General features: G+C 36.7%; 1 pseudogene; it reads left to right on the top strand.

Annotated features, from left to right (window-relative positions):
- The first annotated feature begins 10,499 nt into the window (after positions 1 to 10,499).
- LOC100612421 (large ribosomal subunit protein uL30-like) lies at positions 10,500 to 11,138 on the top strand (annotated as a pseudogene).
- Positions 11,139 to 24,048: the final 12,910 nt, after the last annotated feature.

Raw genomic sequence — 24,048 nt, 5'->3', positions numbered from 1 at the left:
TTGTATTTCTGTGGAGTCTGTGGAGTCCGTGGTCATATCCCCTTTATCATTTTTAATTGTGTCTACTTGATTCTTTTTTCTTTTCTTCTTTATTACTCTAGCTAGTTGTCTATTTTGTTATTTTTTTCAAAAAAAAAACAGCTCCTGGATTCATTGATTTTTTAGAGGATTTTTCGTGTCTCCATCTCCTTCTATTTTACTCTGATCTTAGTTATTTCTTGTCTTCTGCTAGCTTTTGAATTAGTTTGTTCTTGCCTCTCTAAGCTCTTTTAATTGTTACGTTCGGGGGTCAATTTAAGATCTTTCTAGCTTTCTGATGTGGGCATTTGGTGCTATAAATTTCTGTCTTAACACTACTTTAGCTGTGTCCCAGAGATTTTGGTATGTTGTCTCTTTGTTCTCATTGGTTTCAAAGAACTTATTTATTTCTGCCTTAATTTCATTACTTAGCCAAGAGTCATTCAGGAGCAGCTGTTCAATGTCCATGTAATTGTGTGGTTTTGAGTGAGTTTCTTAGTCCTGAGTTCTAATTTAATTCCACTGTGGTCTGAGAGACTGATTGTTATGATTTCAGTCCTTTTTCATTTGTGAGGAGTGTTTTACTTTCAATTATGTGGTCGATTTTAGATTAAGTGCCATATGGCACTGAGAAGAATGTATACTCTGTTGATTTGGGGTGGAGAGTTCTGTAGATGTCTCTTACGTCCACTTGAACCAGAGCTAAGTTCAAGTCCTGAATATCCTTGTTAATTTTATGTCTCATTGATCTAATAGTGACAGTGGGGTGTTAAAGTCTCCCATTATTATTGTACGGGAGTCTAAGTCTCTTTGTAGGTCTCTAAGAATTTGTTTTATGAATCTGGGTGCTACTGTATTGGGTAGATATATATGTAGAATATTGAGATTTTTTATTGAATTATTCCCTTTACTATTATGTAATGCCCTTGTCTTTTTTGATCTTCATTAAAGTCTGTTTTTTCAGAGACTAGGAGCTTGGTAAATTTCCTCCATCCCTTTATTTTTAGCCTATGTGTGTCTTTGCACATGAGATGGGTCTCCTGAATACAAGACACTGAAGGGTCTTAACTCTTTATCCAATTGCTAGTCTGTCTTTTTTAAATGGGGCATTTAGCCCATTTACATTTAAGATTGTATTGCTATGTGTAAATTTGATCCTGTCATCATGATGCTATCTGGTTATTTTGTACACTAGTTGATGCAGTTTCTTCATAGCTTCATTGGTCTTTATCTTTTGTTGTGTTTTTGTGTGGCTGGTACTAGTTTTTCCTTTCCATATTTAGTGCTTCTTTCAGGAGCTCCTGTAAGGCAGGCCTGGTGGTGACAAAATCCCTCAGCATTTGCTTGTCTGGAAAGGATTTTATTCCTCCTTGGCTTATGAAGCTTAGTTTGGTTGAATATGAAATTCTGGTTTGAAAATTATTTTCTTTAAGAATGTTGAATATTGGCCCCCGGTCTCTTCTGTCTTGTAGGGTTTCTGCTGAGAGATCTGCTGTTAGTCTGATGGGTTTCCCTTTGAGGGTGACCTGGCCTTTTTCTCTGGCTGTCCTTAACATTTTTCCCTTCATTTCAACCTTGGAGAATTTGATGATTATGTGCCTTGGGGTTAATCTTTTTGTAGCGTATCATAGTCGTGTTCTCTGTATTTCCTGAATTTGCATGTTGGCTTGTCTTGCTAGGTGGAGGAAGTTCTCCTGGATAATATACTGAAGTGTGTTTTCCAGCTTGTTTCCATTCTCCCCATCTCCTTCAGGTACACCAATCAATTGGAGGTTCAGTCTTTTTACAAAGTCCCTTGTTTCTTGGAGGCTTTGTTCATTCCTTTTCATCCTTTTTTCTAATCTTGCCTGCATGCCTGATTTCAGCAGGGTGGTCTTCAAACTCTGATATCCTTTCTTCTGCTTAGTCGATTTGGCTATCAATACATGTGTATGCTTCATGAAGTTCTCGTGCTGTGTTTTTCAGCTCCATCAAGTCATTTATGTTCTTCTCTAAACTGGTTATTCTAGTTAGCAATTCCTCTAACGTATTTTCAAAGTTCTTAGCTTCTTTGCATTGGATTAGAACATGCTCCTTTAGCTCAGTGTAGTTTTTTATTACCCATCTTCTGAAGCCCACTTCCGTCAATTTGTCCACCTAATCCCATGTCCGGTTTTGTGCCTTTGCTGGAGAGGCATTGCAATCTTTTGGAGGAGAAGAGGCACTCTGGCCTTTTGGGTTTTCAGCATTTTTTTCGTTGATTCTTTCTCATCTTTGTGAGTTTGTCTAATTTCTATCTTTGAGGCTGCTGACCTTTGGATGGGGTTTTTGTGGGAACTTTTTTGTTGTTTTTGAGGTTGTTGTTGCTTTCCATTTGTTTGCTTTTTTTTCAATGGTTAGGTCTCTCTTCTGTAGGGGTGCTGCAGTTTGCTGGGGGTTCACTTCAGGTCCTGTTCATCTGGTTCACTCCCATGCCTACAGACATCACTCAGGGAGGGTGTAGAACAGCAAAGGTGGTTGCCTGCTCCTTCTGAAAACTCAAGGGGCACCAACCTGATTCCAGTAGGATTGCTCCTGTATCAGGTGTCTGACAACCCTTGTTGGAGGGTCTCACCCAGTTGGCTGGCATGGGGAACAGGACCCATTTAATGAAGCATTTTTTCCCTTGTTGGATGGGGTGTGCTTTGCTGGGGGGAAACCCACTCATCTGTACTGCCCAGATTCCTCAGAACTACCAGGATGAAAGGCTAAGTTTGCTGGTTCACAGAGACTCTGACCAACCCTCCCCCAGGGGCTTAGGCCCAGGGAAATCCAGATTCTGTCCCTGAGCCTCTGGCTGGAGTTGAAGTTCTGCCTCCCTTGGCTGGGGGTTGGGAGCTCTCATGCCCTGTGTGGTCCTCAGGTGGGCCACCACACCACACTGCTCTTCCTTCCTCTCCACGGATTATGCCAGCCACCTAGTTAGTTCTGATGAAAGAACCTGGATACCTTGGTTGCCAGTGAAGTATTCACATGCTAATTATGGTTCTTTTTGATGGGAGCCTCCAATTGCCACTGTTTCTAGTCAGCCATCTTGGCCATGCCCCCCAAAGACAAGGCTTTCAAATGAACCCAATTCAAGTAAGAAAAAGAAAAAATAAATAAAGGCCTACAAAAAGTTTGAGATATATTAAATAATGAAACTTAAGAATATTTGGTGTTCCCAGGGAAGATGAGAAATCTAAATATTTGGAAAACTTATTTGAGAGAATAATCAAGTAAAACTTCTCTGATTTTGCTACAGATATAGACATCCAAATAGAAAAGGCTTAAAGAATACCTGGGAATTTATTTCAAAAAGATCATCACCTAGACACCTAGTCATCAGGTTATCTAAAGTCAAGATGAAGGAAGGAATCTTAAGAGCTGTAAGGAAAAAACATCAGGTAACCTATATATATATATATATAAAACCTATCAGATTAACAGCAGATTTCTCAGCAGAAACCCTACAAGCTAGAAGGGAGTGGGGTCCTATATTTAGCCTTCTTAAACAATTATCAGCCAAAAATCTCGTATCCCATGAAACTGAGCTTTATAGATGAAGGAAAGATACAGTCTTTTTCAGACAAACAAATCCTGAGATTATTTACTACAACCAAGCTGGCACTATAAGAACTGCTAAAAGGAGTTCTAAATCTTAAAATAAAGCCTTGAAGTACAATAAAATAGAACCTCCAAAAAGCATAAATCCCACAGGGGTTATAAAATAGTAACACAATGAAAAAAAAAGAAAGGTATTCAGGCAACAACTAGAATGTTGAACAGAATAGTACCCCACATCTCAATATTAATATTTAATGTAAATGGCATAAATGCACTACTTAAAAGGTACAGAATGGAAGAATGAATAAAAGTTCACCAACCAAGTATCTGCTGTTTTTAAGAAACTCACCTAACACATAAGCACTCACATAAGCTTAAAATAAAGGGGTGAAAAAAGATATTTCATATAAATAGACACCAAAATTGAGCCAGAGTAGCTATTCTTGTCTCAGACGAAACAGACTTTAAAGTAACAGCAGGTAAAAAAAAAAAAACAAAGTAAAACATTACATAATTATAAAAGGCCTTGTCCAACAGGAAAATATCACAAACCTAAATATATATGCACCCAACACTGGAGATCCCAAATTTATAAAACAATTACTATTAGACCTAAGAAATGAGATAGAAGGCAACACAATAATAGTGAGAGACTTCAATACTCCACTGACAGCACTAGAGAGGTTTTCAGGACAGAAACTCAACAAAGAAGCAATGGACTTAAACTATACCAGAGAACAAATGGACTTAACAGATATTTACAGAACATTCTACCCAACAACTGCAGAATATGCATCCTATTCATCAGCACGGGGAACATTCTCCAAGACAGATCATATGACAGGCCACAAAACAAGTCTCAACAAATTTAAGGAATTCAAAATATATCAAGTACTCTGTCAGACCAGAGTGGAATAAAATTGGAACTCAACTCCAAAAGGGAACCCTTAAGACCATGCAAATACATTAAAAATTAAATAACCTGCTCCTGAATAATCACTGGGTCAAAAATGAAATCAAGATTTCCTTGAACTGAATAATAATAGTGAGAGAGCCTATCAAAGCCTCTGGGATATGTCAAAAGCAGTGCTAAAAGGAAAGTTTATAGCATTAAATGATTAGATCAAAAAGTCTTAAAAAGCATTAATAAACAATCTAATGTCACACCTGAAGGAACTAAAGAAACAAGAACAAACCAACCCCAAACTCAGCAGAAGAAAAGAAGTAATAAAGATCAGAGCAGAACTAAATGAAATCGAAACAAAAAAAATACAAAAGATAAATGAAACAAAAAGCTAGTTATTTGAAAAGATCAACAAAATTGATAGACCATTAGCAAGATGATCCAAGAAAATAAGATAGAAGATCCAAATAAGATCAATCAGAAATGAAATGGGAGATACTACAACCAATACCACAGAAATACAAAAGATCCTTCAAGGCTACTATGAAAACCTGTATGCACACAAATTAGAAAACCTAGAAGAGATGGACAAATTCCTGAAAATATACAACCCTCCTATATTAAACAGGAAGAAATAGGAACTCTGAATAGACCAATAACTAGCAGGAAGATTAAAATCATAATAAAAGAATTGCCAACAAAAAAAGTCCAAGACCAGATGAATTCACAGCTGAATTCTATCAAGCATTCAAAGAAGTGGTACTAATCCTATTAACACTATTCCAAAAGATAGAGAAAGAGAGGGAATTCTCCCTCAATCATTTATGAAGCCAGTATTACTCTTACACCAAAACCAGGAAACAGCATAACAACAACAACAACAACAAAAACCTGCAGACCAATATCTTTGATGAACATAGATGCAAAAATCCTCAACAAAATACTAGGTAACTGAATCCATTAGCATATCAAAATGATAATCCACCATGATCAAGTGGGTTTTATACCAGGAATGCAGGGATGGTTTAACATATGCAAGTCAACAAATATGATACATCACATAAGCAGAATTAAAAACTAAGAGAAATGCAAATCAAAACCACAATGAGATACCATCTCACACCAGTTAGAATGGCGATCATTAAAAAGTCAGGAAACAACAGGTGCTGGAGAGAATGTAGAGAAATAGGAATACTTTTACACTGAGGCAATTCCTCAGGGCAACGGCAATGCCTTTTTACACTGAGGCAATGCCTCAGTGAGGCAATTCCTCAGGGATCTAGAACTAGAAATACCATTTGACCCAGCCATCCCATTACTGGGTATATACCCAAAGGATTATAAATCATGCTGCTATAAAGACACATGCACACATATGTTTACTGCGGCACTATTCACAATAGCAAAGACTTGGAACCAACCCAAATGTCCAACAATGATAGACTGGATTAAGAAAATGTGGCACATATACACCATGGAATACTTTGCAGCCATAAAAAAGGATTAGTTCATGTCCTTTGTAGGACATGGATGAAGCTGGAAACTATCACTCTCAGCAAACTATCTCAAGGACAAAAAAACAAACCCGCATGTTCTCACTCATAGGTGGGAATTGAACAATGAGAACACGTGGACACAGAAAGGGGAATATCACACACCGGGGCCTGTTTTGGGGTGGGGGGAGGGGGGAGGGATAGCATTAGGAGATATACCTAATGTTAAATGATGAGTTAATGGGTGCAGCACACCAACATAGCACATGTATACATATGTAACAAACCTGCACGTTGTGCACATGTACCCTAAAACTTAAAGTATGATAAAAAAAAATTACATGATCATTTCAATAGACACAGGAAAAACATTTGACAAAATCCAGTATCCCTTTATGATTAAAACCCTCAGCAAAATCAGCATAGAAGAAATGTACTTAAGGTTATAAAAGCCCTCTATGACAAACCCACAACCAATATTACACTGAATGGGGAAAAGTTGAAGGCATTCCCCCTGAGAACTGGAAGAAGACAAGGATTTCCACTTTCACTACTTCTATGCAACAAAGTATTGGAAGTCCTAGCCAGAGCAATCAGACAAGAGAAAGAAATGAAGGGCATTTAAATTGGTAAAGAGGAAGTCAAACTGTCACTGTTTCCTAATGATCTGATTGTATACCTAAAAAACACTAAAGACTCATCCAAAAAGCTCTTAGATCTGATAAATAAATTCAGTAAAGTTTCAGGATACAAAATTAAGTTACAAAAATCAGTAGCACTGCTATACACCAACAGCGACCAAGCTAAGAATCAAATCAAGGACTCCACTCATTTTCCAACAGCTGCGAAAATAAAAGAAAATACTTAGAATATAACTAACCAAAGAGGTAAGATATCTCTGCAAGGAAAACTACAAAACACTGCTGAAAGAACTTAGAGATGACAGAAATGGAAATACATCCTATGCTCGTGGATGGGTAGAGTCAATATTGTAAAAATGACCATGCTACTAAAAGAAACCTATAAATTCAATGCAATTCCCATCAAAATACCACCATAATTCTTCACAGAACTAGAAGAAACAATCCTCAAATTTATATGGAATCAAAAAAGAGCCTGCATATCCAAAGCAAGAGTGAATACAAACGATAAATCTGGAGGCATCACATTACCTGACTTCAAACTATACAACGAGGCTATAGTTGCCAAAACAACATGGTACTGGTCTAAAAACAGGCACATAGACCGAGAAGAGAAGAGAAGAGAAGAGAAGAGAAGAGAAGAGAAGAGAAGAGAAAAGAGAAGAGTAAAGTAAGGCCAAATACAGCCAACTGATTTTCAACAAAGCAAACAAAAACACAAAGTCAGGAAAGGACAAACTCTTCAACAAATGGTGCTGGGATAATTGGCAAGCCACATGTAAGAGAATAAAACTGAATCCTCATCTCTTTTATCTTACACAAAAATCAACTAAAGATGGATCAAAGACTTAAATCCAGGACCAGAAACAACAAAAATTCTAGAAAACAACATTGGAAAAACTCTTCTAGACATTGGCTTAGGCAAAGAGTTCATGACCAAGGACCTAAAAGCAAATGCAACAAAAGCAAAGATAAGTAAATACAACTTAATTAAACTAAAAAGCTTATTGACGGCAAAAGAAATAATCAGCAGAGTTAACAGACAACCCACAGAGAGGGAGAAAATATTCACAAACTATGCTTCCCACAAAGGACTAACATCCAGAATCTAGAATGAACTAAAAAAAAATACCAAGAAAAAATAATAATAATAATCCCATCAAAAAGCAGGCTAAGGACATCAATAGACAATTCTCCAAAAAATATATATATATATACAAGTGACCAACAGACATATGAAAAATGCTTAATATCACCAATTATCAAGGAAATGCAAATCAAAACCACAATGCAATACCACCTTACTCCTGCAAGAATGGCCATAATCAAAAAATCAAAATTAAAAGATGTTGGCACGGATGTGGTAAAAAGAAATGGAACTGTCTATTTGATCTAGCAATTCCACTCTGGTAACTACCCAGAGGAAAAGAAGTAATTATATGAAAAGGACACTTGCACACACATGTTTATAGCAGCACAATTTGCAATTGCAAAAATGTGGAACCAGCCTAAATGTCCATCAACCAATAAGTGAATAGATAAAATGTAATATATATAAATATAATATGTATACCAATTATATATATTATATATATATAAATATACATGTACCATGAAATACTACTGAGCCATAAAAAGGAACAAAATAATGGCAATTGAAGCAACCTGGATGGAGCTGAATATCATTACTCTGAGTAACTCAAGAATAAAAAACCAAACATCTCATGTTCTCACTTGTAAGTGAGAGACAAGTAAGCTATGAGGATGCAAAGGCATAAGAATGATATAATGGACTCTGGAGACTCCAGATGTGTGGTGGGGGGTGAGGGATAAATGACTAAAAATTGGGTGCAGTGTACACCACTTGGTGATGGGTGTGCCAAAATCTCAGAAATCACCATTAAAGAACTTATCCATATAACTATACACAACCTGTTCCCCCAAAACTATTGAAATAATTTTTTAAAAATAACATTTAAAAAAATGCCATCAACTCAAAAAAAATTACAGTATAATTATGTGTTCTATAATGGTATACATAAAACAAAAACAATTAGCCAACAGTTGAAAGTAGTTGCCTCTGGAAGAACTTTGGGTAAAGTGTTTAGAGGTCTTCTGTTTTTCCTAAGTGCAGTAGAAATACCCGACTGTTTAAAAAATAAACACGTATAATCTTGATTAAAATGAAAGCTGAATTCTTAGGAGGAAAATTTATTCTATATATAGAGAGAATATCTGAATAATCAAAGAAGTATAAAACTGGAATTCAATGGCAAAATAAAAAATAGTAGTGATTCTTTCAGTCACTGAAAAATTGGAGAGGGGAAAAGTCTTTTTAAATTTAGGGATTAGGTTAAATTATTTTTATTTGTATGTTTTTCATAGACAGGGTCTCAATCCATCGCCCAGTGGTGTATTCACAGTTCACTGCAGATTCAAACTCTTGGGCTCAAGTGAACTTCCTGCCTCAGCGTCCTGAGTAGCTACTACTACAGGTGCACACCACTACACCCAACTATTTTTTTCTTTGTAGAAATGGGATCTTAGTATATTTCCCAAGCTTGTCTCAAACTCCTGGCCTCAAGTAATTCTTTCACACTGGCTGTTAGGCACAGGGATTATAGTCATGAGCCACTGTGCCTGGACTTAAATTAGCTGCCACCTTGCTGTTGGCACACATGTACAGAGAACCCACCACTGCCCTATCATTAGTGTGCACAGAAATCAGAAACCCCTGCCACCCTGCAAAAGTACTTTTGTCAGCACCCTCCAACAGAGTGTTGTTGCCAGTGGACTTGCAACACCTTGGTCCCTGCAGCACAGCAAGTGTTTAACCTTCAGGGGCCACAAAAATAGCTATGGGCTTTGTCCCAGTCCTCTAGGGTTAGATCATGAGCCCAGGAGTGCTTAGCTGAGCCTTGGATCCCTGAAATTATCCAGAAGAGAAGCCAGTTGACTACACACAACTTATATCACACTCAAACCCTCAAGGGCACCAAAGAACATAAAAGCAAAAGGCCCCATCTAAAGGACAGCAACTTCAAGATTAAAGGAACAGCAACACACACAAATAGAAAAAGAACCAGTGCAAGAATTCTGGCAACTTTAAAAGCCAGAGTGTCTTATTTCCACTAGCTCCCAAGCAATGATTCTTAACCAAGCTGAAATGGCTAAAATGACAGATACAGAATTCAGAATCTGGATGACAATGTAGATCATTGAGATTCAGGAGAAATTTAAAACCCAATCCAAGCAGTCTAATGAATCCAATAAAATGATACAAGAGCTGAAAGATAAAGACATTTTAAGATAGAACCAGACTGATCTTCTGGATCTGAAAAAAATCACTACAAGAGCTTTATAATACAATCAGAAATATTAACAGCAGAATAGACCAAACTGAGGAAAGAATCTCAGAGCTTAAAGACCACTTTTTTGAATCAATGCATGCAGAAAAATAATAAAGCAAAAAGAATGTTTTAAATAAACAAAACCTCTAAGAAGTACGGAATTATGTAAAGAGATCAAGCCTATGACATATAGGCATTCCAGAAAGAGAGGGTGAGAGATCAGTGACTTGGAAAACATATTTGAGGATATTGTTTACAAAAATTTTCCAACCTTGCTAGAGAGGTTGACATGCAAATTTAGGAAACTCAGAGAATCCCAGTGAGACACTATATAGAATGACCATCTCCAATTCACATAATTTTCAGATTCTCCAAAGTCAATGCAAAACAAAAAATATTAAAAAGAGCTCTTTTTCTGGCTATAACCACGGAGGGTGTAGAAGAGTAGAAGAAGGATCCTTCTGTGCCAGAAACCCTTAAGAAAAAGCAAAGGAATTTCACAAAGCTAAAGATCCAGTGCCTGAGTAAGAAGTTTGCCCAGAAGATGCTTCAAACAGCAAGGAGGAAGCTTATCTATGAAAAAGTGAAGCACTGTCATAAGGAATATAGGAAAATGTACAGAACTGAAATTCGAATGGCAAGGATGGCAAGAAAAGCTGGCAACTTCTATGTACCTGCAGAACCCAAATTGGCATTTGTCATCAGGATCAGAGGTATCAATGGTGTGAGCCCGAAGGTCCGAAAGGTGTTGCAGCTTTTTCTCCTTTATCAAATCTTCAATGGAGCTTTTGTGAAGCTGAACAAGGCTTCAATTAATATGCTGAGGATTGTAGAGCCATATATTGCATGAGGTACCCAAATCTGAAGTCAGTAAATGAACAAATCTACAAGTGTGGTTATGGCAAAATCAATAAGAAGTGAATTGCTTTGACAGATAATGCTTTGACAGCTCCATCTCTTGGTAAATATGGGATCATCTGCAGGGAGGATCTGATTCATGAGATCTATACTGTTGGAAAATGCTTCAAAGAAGCAAATAACTTCCTGTGGCCCTTCAGTATCTTCTCCACAAGGTGGGATGAAGAAAAAGACCACTCATTTTGTAGAAGGTGGAGATGCTGGCAAAAGGGAGGTCCAGATCAACAGGCTTATTAGAAGAATGAACTAAGGTGTCTATCATGATTATTTTTCTAAGCTGGTCAGCTAATAAACAGTACCTGCTCTCAGATTTAAAAAAAATTAAAAGCAACTAGAGAAAAAAGTTTAGAACACATTCAAAGGGAACCCCATTAGGCTAACAGTGGAAGTTTTAGCAGAAAGCTTATACGTGAGAAGAGATTAGGGGCCTATATTCGGCATCCTTAAAAAAAAAAAAGAAATTCCATTCAAGAATTTCATATCCAGCAAAAGTAAGTTTCATAAGTAAAGGAGAATTAAAATTCTGTTCATACATGAAATGCTAAGAGAAATCACTATCACAAAACCTACAACAGGTCCTTAAAGGAGTGCTAAACATAGAAACAAAAGATCATTACCTGCCACCATGAAAACACACTGAAGTACAGAGCCCATTGATATTATACAATCAAGTGTATATAACAACCAGGTAACAACACAATGACAGGACCAAATCCTCACATATCAATATTAACCTTGAACATAAATGGGCTAAATGCTCCACAAAAAAGGCACAGAGTGGCAAGTTATTGATAGATAAAGAAGGAAGACTCAATGTATGTTGTCTACAAGAGACCAATTTCACACATAATGACACCCATAGACTCAAAGAAAGGGATGGAGAAAGATCTATCAAGCACACAGAAAACAAAAAAAGAGCAGGGGGTACTATTCTGACTTTAGAGAAAAAAATACACTTTAAACCAACAACAATCAAAAAGGACAAAGAAAGCATTACACAATAATAAAGGGTTCAATTCAACTAGAGAGTTTATCCTAAATATATATGTACCCAACACTGGAGCACACAGATTCATAAAACAAGCTCTCAGAGGCCTATAAAGAGACCTAGATAACTACACAATAATGGTGAGAGACTTCAACACCTCACTAGCAGGGTCAGACAGATCATCAAGACAGAAAACTAACAAATACATTTGAAACCTAGACCTGATACTTCACTAAATGGACACAACAGACATCTGCAGAACGCTTCACAAACAACAACAGAATATACGTTCTTCTCACCTGCACATGGCACATACTCTAAGATTGATCATATGTTTGGCCATAAAGGAATTCTCAACAAATTTTAAAAACCAGAATCATACCAACCATACTCTTGGACCACAGTGGAAAAAAAAGAAAAGAAATTAATACCAAGCAATATCTTAAACAATACAAATACATGGAAATCAAATAATCTGCTCCTGAATGACTTTAGATAAGAATGAAATTAAGGAAGAAATCAAGAAATTTCTTGAAATTAATGAAAACAAAGATACAATATACCAAAATCTCTGAGACACAGCTAAAGCAGTATTAAGAGGAAAGTTTATAATAGTAAATATCTACATCAAAAATTAGAAAGTTGGCAGGATGTAGGTTTTAAGAAAAGAAGGCCGAGCACAGTGGTTCACGCCTGTAATCCTAGCACTTTGGGAGGCCGAGGCAGGTGGATCATGAGGTCAGGAGACTGAGACCACGGTGAAACCCCGTTTCTACTAAAAATACAAAAAATTAGCCGGGCGTGGTGGCGGGCACCTGTAGTCCCAGCTACTCGGGAGACTTCTCGGCAGGCAGGAGAATGGCGTGACCCCGGGAGGCGGAGCTTGCAGTGAGTCGAGATCGCACCACTGCACTCCAGCCTGGGTGACAGAGTGAGACTCCGTCTCAAAAAAAAAAAGAAAAGAAAAAAAAGAGAATCTCAAGTTAAAAACCTAACATCACGCCCAGAAGAACTAGAAAAACAAAAGGAAACAAATTGCAGAGCTAACAGAAAAAAAGAAATAACCAAAATCAAAGTTGAAATGAGTGAAATTGAGACACAAAAATCCATACAAAAGACAAACTAACCAAAAGTTGGTTATTTGAAAGAACCAATAGGATTGATAGACTGCTAGCTAGACTAATAAAGAAAAAATTAAAAAAGATTCGAATAAAAATAATTTAAAATGACAAAGGAGACATTACCACTGGTCCCACAGAGCTACAAAAATCCTTCAAAGACTATTATAAACACCTCTGTGCACACAAACTAGAAAACCTAGATGAAATTGATAAATTTCTAGAATCAGACAACCTCCCAGGACTGGAATAGGAAGAAAATGAATACTTGAACAGACCAATAATGAGTTCCAAAATTGAATCAGTAACAAAAAGTCTACCAACCAGAAAAAACCTTGGACCACAAAGATTCACAGCTAAATTCTGCCACATATGCTAGGAAGAGTTGGTTCTAATCCTACTGAAACTATTCCAAAGAATTAAGGAGAAAGGACTCCTCCCTAACTCATTCTATGAGGCAGCATCATTCTGATACAAAACCTGGTGAAGATACAGAAAAAGAAAACTTCACGCCCATATCCCTGATGAACTTAGATACATAAGTCTTGAACAGAATACTATCAAATCAAATCCAGCAGCAAATAAAAAAGCTAATCCAATATGATCAAGTAGGATTTATGTTGATGATGCAAGGTTGGCTCAATATACACAAATCAATAAATGTGACTCTACATATGATAGCTTTAGCAAAGTTTCAGTATACAAAATACATGTACAAAAATCAGTGGCATTTATATACAACAAGATGTCCAAGCTAAGAGCTAAATCAATAGCACAATCCTATTCACAATAGCCACAAAAAGAATAAAATATCTAGAAATACAGTTAACCAGGAATCACATAAGCAGAAATAAACCCAAAAAGCACATGATCATCTCAATAAATGCAGAAAAGCCTTTTGATAAAATTCAACATCTCTTCATGCTAAAAACCTTCAACAAACTAGGCATTGAAGGTACATAATTTAAATTAAAAAGAGCCTTCTATGACAAACCCAAAGGCAACATCATACTGAATGTGCAAAATCTGGAAGTAACAAAAAAAGCATGGTGCTTATACAAAAACAGACTCGTAGACCAATGCGACAGGTTAGAGAACCCAAAAATAAAGCAACACACCTACAACCATCTGATCTTTGACAATATCAACAATAACAAGCAATGGGAAAGAAATTTCTATTCAGTAAATGGTGCTGGGATAACTAGCTAGCCATATGCAGAAGACTAAAACTGGACCACTTCCTTTCATCATATATAAAAATCAACTTAAGACAGATTAAAGAGTTAAACATGAAACCTAAAACTATAAAACCCCTAGTAGAAAACCTAGGAAATACCATTCTGGACATAAGCCTTGCCAAATATTTCATGACAAAGACTCCAAAAGCAATTGTGACAAAAACAAAAATTAACAAGTAAGACCTGAATAAAGAGCTTCTGCACAGCAAAATCAACTATCAGTAGAGAAAACAGATGATCTAAAGAATAGGAGAAAATGCACAAACTATGCATCTGACAAAGGTCTGATATTAAGAATCTACAAGAAACTTATATCAACAAGCAAAAAACAACCTATCTACTGTGGATGGTGAGAAAAAAAAGATGTTTTTTAAAAATGTTAAATATGTAAAGACCACAAACAGACACTTCTCAAAAGAAGACAAACCAGCAGCCAATGATCATATGGGAAAATTATCAACATCACTGATCATTAAAGAAATGCAAATCAAAATCACAATGAGATACCATGTGACACCAGTCAGAATGGTTATTATTAAAAAGTCAAAAAAACTACAGATGATGCTGAGGCTATGGACACAAGTGAAAGTTTATACACTGCTTCTAGGAATGTAAATTAGTTCATGCATGTGAAAAGCACTTTGGTGATTTCTCAAAGAATTTAAAACCAGTACCATTCAACCCAGCAATCCCAGTGCTGAGTATATACCCAAAGGAATATTAATTGCTCTACCACAAATACATTTGCATGTATATGTTCATCACAGCACTATTCACAATAGCAAAGACATAAAATCAACCTCAGTGCCCATCAACTATGGACTGGATATTGAAAATGTGGTACATATAAACCATGGAATACCACACAACCATAAAAAAGAATGAAATCATGTTCTTTGCAGCAACATGCATAGAGCTGGAAGCCATTATCCTAAGCAAATTAATGTAGGAATAAAAAACCAAATATTTCATGCTCTCATCTATAAGTGGAGGCTAAACATTGAGTACACATGGACACAAAGAGAAATAATAAACACCAGAGCTTACTTGAGGGTGGAGAATGGGAGGAGGATGAGGACTGAAAATCTACCTATAGTATATTATGCTCACTACCTATGTGACAAAATCATTTGTACTGTGTACCTCCACAACACACATTTACCCATGTAACGAACCTGCATGTTTACCCCTGATCCCCAAATAAAAGTTGGAAGGTAAAAGAAGAGCATAAACAAATCATTCCTGGAAAAGACAAAAAATAATTGCTCAAACTAAGTGCTATGGTCTACTGTGAAAGGAATTCTTTTCAGATTATCTCAGGTTCACAGAAGTGTTACTAAGCTCACGCTTTTGCACAGAGCAGTTAGATGAAATAGAAGGTATTCCTTCTCTCCAAGCATTTAACCAAATCAAATAAGTTGTATGATGTACTTCAGGAATTTAACCGTAGTCACATAACTATCTTCTTCATTTTTGCCCATTACCTTCAGTTGTTATGCAGCACTTATTGTGTTACAATGCCTTGATCAAAACTTCAATCATAATATTCTATTATACTTCTAATATTGAACTGTTAAGTGTCATGTTTGATTTTGGCATTTGTAGATATCCTTTATCAGAGTAAAAAAATGATCCTCATTTTTTATTTCATATATATGAAAGAAGTATTTTTATTTCATATATATGTGTATATATATGAAAGAAGAGGCATTGCCTATATATATATGTATATATATATGAAAGAAGAGGCATTGCCTATATATATAATATATATGAGATGAGAAAAGGAGGATAGATTACCTTTATACATGGCTTGATTCAACTTAGTAAAATTTTAAAGAATTTTTGACACATATTTATGTCTCAATGTCTTTACCTTGATTTGGTATCAAGGTAATATTAGCTATATAAAATGATTTGGAGCATGTGGCACAGTTTTTGTTCTCTCTTTCTTCTAAGGTCATAGAAATCCCTGAACATCTGAATACTAAAGCCTCCAGACACCTGGATGCCCAAAATAAGACTATATTTTTCAGCCTCCCTTGCAAATTTGTGTGACCATGTAACTAAGCTTTGATTTATGGGATATAAGGCAACTTTAGGGTTGTGGTTTTTGAGAAAGAGGTCCCCTGAGACCCTCTGAAGGAAGCAGATTGCTCTTACAGGACTCAGTAGACAACCCAATACTGTGAGTGTGCAAACTATAGAAGTGAGAAAGGGGGATTGTCCACCCACATATACACACCCTCACTGGGGAAGCTAAAGGTTTAGATCACAGGAGAAGAGTCTGACCTTACCTGGGGTTGAGTCAATTTAGAGAGCTGAACAAAATACATGGGTAGAGAAAGCAATGGAAAAAGCCCTGTGGGCTTGTTGGGTATCCTAGCAAGCCATTTCTCCCTTGCCTCACGGGATCCTTGGGGAGGTCTGCCAGAGGCACTAGAAAAAGGCCACAGGAAGAAAAATCCTCTAGCTGAACTTTGTAACAATTGGAAGTGATCGAGATGTCTACTGGCCAGAACTTGGGGAATGGTATGAATCTGGTGTGCAGACTTCACGGGGTGGGTGGCTGGGGGAGCAAGAAAGCCTTACTTGCTTTCACAGCTGGGAGACGGGTAGCTGGGGCAAGTTCTCAGCCCTACTCACCCACTGCCTGGAAACAGACTCAGTACTGTTGGATGGGGCATGGTGAGAGTGACACCAGACCTTTGGGTTGCATGGGAGCTGTGTGAGGTCTATGGTGGCTGGCTTTCCCCCACTTTCCTGACAACCTGCATGACACAGTAGAGATGGCCATAATCCTCTTAGCAAAATAACTCCATTGACCTGGGAACCACACCCCCATCCCCCAAGGATGAGTCTAAGCTCAGACATGCCTAGCCCTGACCCCATCTAATGGTCATTCCCTACCCACCTTGGTAGCTGAGGACAAAGGGTATATAATCTTGGAAGTTCTAGGGCTCTGCCCACCACCTGTTCCTCCCCATGCTACCACAACTGATGTTCTCTTGAAAGAACCACCTCCCAACAGGAGGACAACCAGCACAAAAATATTGCATTAAACAACCAAAGCTAAGGAACCTTACAGAGTCCATTTCACCCCCCAGCCACTTCCACTGGAGCAGGAACTGATATCCACAGCTGAGAGATCCACATATGTTTCACATCATAAAATGTTGTGCAGACAACCCCCAGTACAAGCCCAGAGCCTGGGAGGCTTGCTGGGTGGCTAGATCCAGAAGAGAGATAACAATCACTACAGCTCAGCTCTCAGGAAGCTACATCCCTAGGAAAAGGGGGAGAGTACTATATCAAAGAAACACCCCTGGGACAAAAGAATATGAAAAGCAACCTTGAGCCCTATACCTTCCCTCTGACATAGCCTACCCAGATGAGAAGGAACCAGAAAACCAACTCTGGTAATATGACAAAACAAGGTTTTTTAACACCACTCCCCCCCCAACCAGAATCACACTAGCTCACCACCAATGGATCCAAACCAAGAAGAAATCCCTGATTTATCTAAAAAAGAATTCAGAAGGTTAGTTATTATGCTAATCAGGGAGGCACCAGATAAAAGTGAAGCTTAATTTAAGAAAGTACAAAAAAGATACAAGAAATGGGAGGATAAATTTTCAATGAAATAGATAGCATAAATAAAAAACAAAACTTGGAACAATAGGCGGACTTATAAAAATGCAAAATTCTCTGGAAAGTCTCAGCAATAGAATCAAACAAGCAGAAGAAAGAACTACAGAGCTCAAAGACAAGGTTTTTGAATTAACCCAATCTAACAAGGACAAAGAAAAAAAAAAATAAACAAAGACTCCAAGAAGTCTGAGATTATGTTAAATGACCAAACCTAAGAATAATTGGTGTTCCTGAGGAAGAAGAGAAATCTAAAAGTTTGGAAAATACATTTGGGGGAATAATTAAGGAAAACTTTCGTGGGTTTGCTAGAGACCTAGACATCCAAATACCCAAATACAAGAAGCACAAAGAACACCCGGGAAATTCATCACAAAAAGATCACCTGGGCACATTGTCATCAGGTTATCTAAAGTTAAGACAAAGGAAAGAATCTTAATTGCTGTGAGGCAAAAGCACCAGGTAACATATATATTAAGAAAAAAAAAAAAAAACCCTATCAGATAAACAGCAGATTTCTCAGCAGAAACCCTACAAGCTAGAAGGGATTCAGGCCCTATCTTCAACCTCCTCAAACAAAGAAATTATCAGCCAAGAATTTTGTATCCAGTGAAACTATGCTTCAGAAGTGAAGGAAAGATATAATCTTTCTCAGACAAACAAATGCTGAGAGAATTTGTGACTACCAAGCCAGCATTACAAGAACTGCTAAAAGGAACTCTAAATTTTAAAACAAATACTGGAAATGCATCAAAACAGAACCTCTTTAAAGCATAACTCTCACAGGACATATATAATAAAAATACAATTTTAAAAACCCAAAGGAATACAGGCAACAAATAGCACAATAAATAGAATCATACTTCATATCTCAATACTAACATTGAATGTAAATGGTCTGAATGCTCTACTTAAAGATATAGAATTGCAGAATAAATAAGAATTCATCAACCAACTATCTGCTGTCTTCAAGGGACTCACCTAACACATAAGGACTCATACAAACTTCAGGTAAAGGGGTGAAAAAAGGCATCTCATGCAAATGGACACCAAAAGCAAGCAGGAGTAGCTATTCTTATATCAGACAAAAAAAAAAAAACTTAAAAACAATTGCAGTTTACAAAGACAAAGAGGGTCATCATATAATAATAAAAGGCCTTGTCCAACAAAAAAAATCACAATCCTAAATATATATGCACCTAACACTGGAGGTTCCAAATGTATAAAACAATTACTAACAGACCTAAGAAATGAGATAGAGAGCAACACAATAATGGGGGCTTCAATACTCCACTGACACCACTACACAGGTCATCAAGACAGAAAGTCAACAAAGAAACAATGAATTGAAACTATACCCTGGAAAAAAAATGGACTTAACAGATATTTAAAGAACATTCTACCCAACAACCACAGAATATACATTCTATTCATCAGTCCGTGGAACTTTCTCCCAGATAGACCACATGATAGGCCACAAAACAAGCCTCAATAAATTTAAGAAAATTGAAATTATATCAAGCACTCTCTCAAACCACAGTGGAATAAAACTGGAAATCAACTCCAAAAGAAACCTTCAAAACCCTGCAAATACATGAAAATTAAATAACTTTCCCCTGAATGATCATCAGGACAAAAATGAAATTCAGGTGGAAATTAAAAAATTCTTCAAACTGAACGACAATGGTGACACAACCTACCAAAACCTCTCAGATACAGCAAAGGCACTGATAAGAGGAAAGTTCATAGCCCTAAACGCTTACATCAAAAAGTCTGAAAGAGCACAGACAGACAATCTAAAGTCACACCTCAAAGAACTAGAGAAGCAAGAACAAAGCAAATCCAAACCCAGCAGAAGAAAGGAAATAATAAAGATCAGAGTAGAACTAAATAAAATTGAAAAAAAAATGCAAAAGATAAATTAAACAAAAACTGGTTTTTTGAAAAGATAAATAAAATTGATAGACCATTAGCAAGATTAACAAAGAAACAAAGAGAGAAAAATTTAAATAAACTCAATTAGAAATGAAACACCACAGAAATACAAAAGATCTTTCAAGGCTACCATGAACACCTTTATGCTCATAAGCTAGAAAACCTAGAGGAGATGGATAAATTCCTGGGAAGATACAGCCCTCCTAGCTTAAATCACGAAGAATTAGATACCTTGAACAGACCATTAAATAGCAGCGAGATTGAAATGGCCAATAAAAAAATTTTTACCAACAAAAGAAGTCCAGGACCAGATGGATTCACAGCAGAATTCTACCAGACATTGAAAGAAGAATTGGTACCAATTATATTGACACTATTCCCCCAAGACAGAGAAAGAGGAAATCTTTGCTAAATTATTCTATGAAGCCAGTATCACCCTAGTACCAAAACTAGGAAAGGATATAGCAACAATAACAAAAAACTGCAGACCAATATCCCATATCAAAAAGATAATCCACCATGACCAAGTGGCTTTTATACCAGAGATGCAGGGATTGTTTAACACACACAAGTCAATAAATTTGACACACCACATAAATATAATCAAAAATGAAAATCACATTATCATCTCAGTAGATGCAGAAAAAGCATTCAACAAAATCCAGCATCCCTTTATGATTAAAACTCTTAGCAAAATCAGCATACAAGAGACATACCTCAATGTAATAAAGTCAATCTATGAACAACCCACAGCCAGTACAATACTGAATGGGAAAAAGTTGAAGCATTTCCTCTGAGAACTGGAACAAGACAAGGATGCCCAATCTCACCCCTCCTCTTCAACATAGTACTGCAAGTCTTAGCCACAGCAATCAGGCAAGATAAATAATAAAGGGCATCCAAGTTGGTAAAGAGGAAGTTAAACTGTCAATGTTTGCTGATGATATGATTGTTTACCTAGAAAACCCTAAAGAATCCTCCAGAAAGCTCCTAAAACTGATAAAAGAATTCAGCAAAGTTTCTGGATACAAAATTAATGTACACAAATTAGTACCTCTTCTATAAACTAACAGCGACCAAGCAGAGAATAAATTCAAGAACTCAACCCTTTTTACAATAGCTGAAAAAAAAAAAGAAACCTGGGAATATACCTAGCCAAGGAGGTGAAATACCTCTACCAAAGAAAACTACAAAACACTGCTGAAAGAAATCATAGACAACACAAACAAATGGAAACACATCCCATGCTCATGAATGGGTAGAATCAATATTGTGAAAATGATCATACTGCCAAAAGCGATCTACAAATTCATGCAATTCCCATTCAAAATACCACCACCATTCTTTACAGAACTAGAAGAAACAATCCTAAAATTCATATGAAACCAAAATAGCCCAGATAACCAAAGCAAGACTAAGCAAAAAGAACAAACCTAGAGGCATCACATCATCTGATTTCAAACTACACTATAAGGCCATATTCACCAAAACAACATGATATTGGTATAAAAATAGGCACAAAGACAAACGGAATAGAATAGAAAATGCAGAAATAAGCCCAAATACTTACACCAACTGATATTTGACAAAGCAAACAAAAGCATAAAGTGGGGAAAGGACACCCTATTCAACAAATGATGCTGGCATAATGGGCAAGCCACATGGCGGAGAATGAAACTGGATTGTCATCTTTCACCTTATACCAAAATCAACTCAAGATGGATCAAGAACTTAAATCTAAGACCTGAAACTATAAAAATTCCAGAAAATAACATTGGAAAATCCCTTCCTGACGTTGGCTTCGGCAAGGATTCATGACCAAGAACCCAAAAGTAAATGTAATAAAAATAAAGATAAATAGATGGAACTTAATTAAACTAAAGAGATTTTACATGACAAAAGGAAGAGTCAGCAGAGTAAACAAACAACCCACGGATTGGGAGAATATCTTCACAATCTATACATCTATCAAAGGACTAATATCCAGAATCTACAACAAACTCAAACAAATTAGCAAGAAAAACAAACTTCAATAGACAATTCCCAAAAGAAGATATACAATGACCAACAAACATGAAAAAATGCTCAACATCACTAATGAGCAGGGAAATGCAAATCAAAACCACAATGCGACACCACCTTAGTCCCTCAATAATGGCCATAATCAAAAAATCAAAGAATAACAGATTTGGCATGGATGTGGTTAACAGGGAACACTTCTACACTGCTGGTGGCAGTGTAAACTAGTACAACCACCATGGAAAACAGTGGAGATTCCTTAAACAACTAAAAGTAGAACTACCATTTGATCCAGCAATCCCACTACTGGGTATCTACCCAGAGAAAAAGAACTCATTATATGAAAAACATACTTGCACACATGTTTATAGCAGCACAATTCACAATTGTAAAAATGTGAAACCAACCAAAACACCCATCAATGACTGAATAAAGAAACTGTGGTGTGTGTGTGTATACATATATATGTATACACACACACACACAACAAACTCAAACTCATCATATAGATGGAATACTACTCAGCCATAAAAAGGAATGAATTAAAGGCATTTGCAGTGACCTGGATGAGATTGGAAACTATTATCCTAAGCGAAGTAACTAAGGAATGGAAAATAAACATTGTATGTTCTCACTGATATTTGGGAGCTAAGCTATGAGGACACAAAGGCATAATAATGACACAATGGACTTTGGGGACTCAGGGGGAAAGGGTGGGAAGAGGGTGAGGGATAAAAGAATACAAATTGGGTACAGTATACACTGCTTCGGTGATGAGTGCACCAAAATCTCACAAATCACCAATAAAGAATTTACTCATGTAACCAAACACCACCAGTTCCCCAATAACCTATCAAAAAAAGAGGTCACCTTCTTCAACCCATCCTCTCACTTATTCACTGAAATGAGAATGCGGTTGTGAGCCTTCTTGGATTATGTGTTCAAAGGTACCACTTTAGGTATGATGGGAAAAAACAGCAAAAGGAACCTGAGATGCTGAACCTGTGGAGCACTACATTTCCCATAAATGACCTTAAAAAGCAGTCTGCCATACCTGTACTGGCCAGCTGTCTCCAGGCTATCATACGAGACAGAAAATAAAACTCTACATATTTTAAGTCATTGTTGTCTTGGTTCCTGTTAAATACAGATAAACTTATATTTTAACCAATATATAAAGTGCTTCTTCATTTTTTAGTATTCTCTGAAATTTATAAGGTTAAAATTAACTATTCCTTCAGTTTTTATAGCAATTGCCTGTGAAATAACCCAGACATGGTGTTTTATTTGGGGAAAGATTTTAAACTACTGATTGTAGGTTACTAGTTATAGAACCATTAAGATGTTTTATTTCTTGTTGAGCCATTTTAAATAATTTTTATTTTCTAGGAATTCGTCCATTTTACCTAGGTTTTTAAATTCATTGTCTGAGATTGCTATTATGATTAAGAAATAGTAAATTTCAGAGGTCTTGTAAAGGGGCTTTTTTATAAAGAAAATACCTTTCCCCATGGCAAAGTACCAACTGCTGTATTCAGCCTTGTTAATATGTTGGATTTGTGAAGCAGGAAATGATGGCATTACTTTTAATCCAGTATTCTTATGGTCACTTGTATTTGAAGTAAAAACTGACCACTAAGATGGGACAGTGGTGGAATTCTATGTTGTTCTCCCCTAGTTGAGCTTGTATTTTGAGGTCAGTTCAATCTCCCATGAAGATGAACTGCTGCCTAGGTAGAAAACTGATGAGCCCAGCATCATAATAGCAGTATAGGTATGTCTGCCAGATTGTACAGGGCTCTTCCTTGAGGAGCAATGGTAGTAGGGAACTGCTCAGATCTTGTTCAGTTTTGTCATGGAAATTGAACTTACTCCCTTTGGACTCTGATTAACCTCAGAGATTAAGCTGTGTTCAACCCTAATTTTCAGTAGTTCATCTAAATTTTATATGGAACAGGAGGTATGTTTGCAACTACCAGCCTCTGCCAAAGCTATTTAGAGGCTTAACAAATACAGCACCCTGGATTAATTTTTACTTCCTCACTTTTGGTCAAATAACTAAAAAGGCTAAGTGATTTGACCACTACCACACAGGAAATTTATGGAAACTAGTCACTTTCCATGACTCTAAGTCCAGTAGATTTTTTACTTTACCACTTGGTTTCCTTTGCAAAGAGTATATATACAGTAATATACTGACAATGACTCTTGTAA

This window comes from Pan troglodytes, chromosome 5 (assembly GCF_028858775.2).
Source record: "Pan troglodytes isolate AG18354 chromosome 5, NHGRI_mPanTro3-v2.0_pri, whole genome shotgun sequence".
NCBI classification, from domain to species: domain Eukaryota; kingdom Metazoa; phylum Chordata; class Mammalia; order Primates; family Hominidae; genus Pan; species Pan troglodytes.
The sequence above is the reverse complement of the archived record's forward strand: the minus strand, read 5'-3'. Positions and strand labels throughout refer to the sequence as shown.